The sequence below is a fragment of the Camelina sativa genome, unplaced genomic scaffold (assembly GCF_000633955.1).
Source record: "Camelina sativa cultivar DH55 unplaced genomic scaffold, Cs unpScaffold01385, whole genome shotgun sequence".
In the NCBI taxonomy this organism is placed as follows: domain Eukaryota; kingdom Viridiplantae; phylum Streptophyta; class Magnoliopsida; order Brassicales; family Brassicaceae; genus Camelina; species Camelina sativa.
Genome location: NW_010922505.1, coordinates 1 through 497, shown reverse-complemented (window position 1 = coordinate 497; position 497 = coordinate 1).

Genomic DNA, 497 nt, shown 5'->3' with positions numbered 1-497 from the left:
CTTAATGAAAGACTTGGATGCCAAAAAAATCACAGTCAGTACCTAAGTAGATGGAAATACTTGAGAGGCCTGTACAACAATTATTTAGACCTTCAACGTTTCAGTTCTGGATTTGGATGGGATCCTGAAATGAAAAGGTTCACCGCTCCGGATGAAGTGTGGGAAGAGTACTTCAAGGTATGTATTTGATTATATATGATTAAGCATACAACATTATTTAAATGTACATATTGTATGAGTGATATATCTATATTTTTTTTTTATCTACAGAAACATCCTAGACATAAACATCTACGATATGAGTCAAATGAAAGATTTGAGGATCTTCAACTCATATTTGGATGTGGCTTAGCTACCGGTGGTTCCGCAATTGGAATGGGTGATACCACGGATGCTCCAAGCTTTATTGGGGAGATTCAAAGAGTGACTGATAGCATAATCATTGATGAGGCTTTTGAACATTCATCTCAAGATCCATCAGCATCAAGAGAATGTGA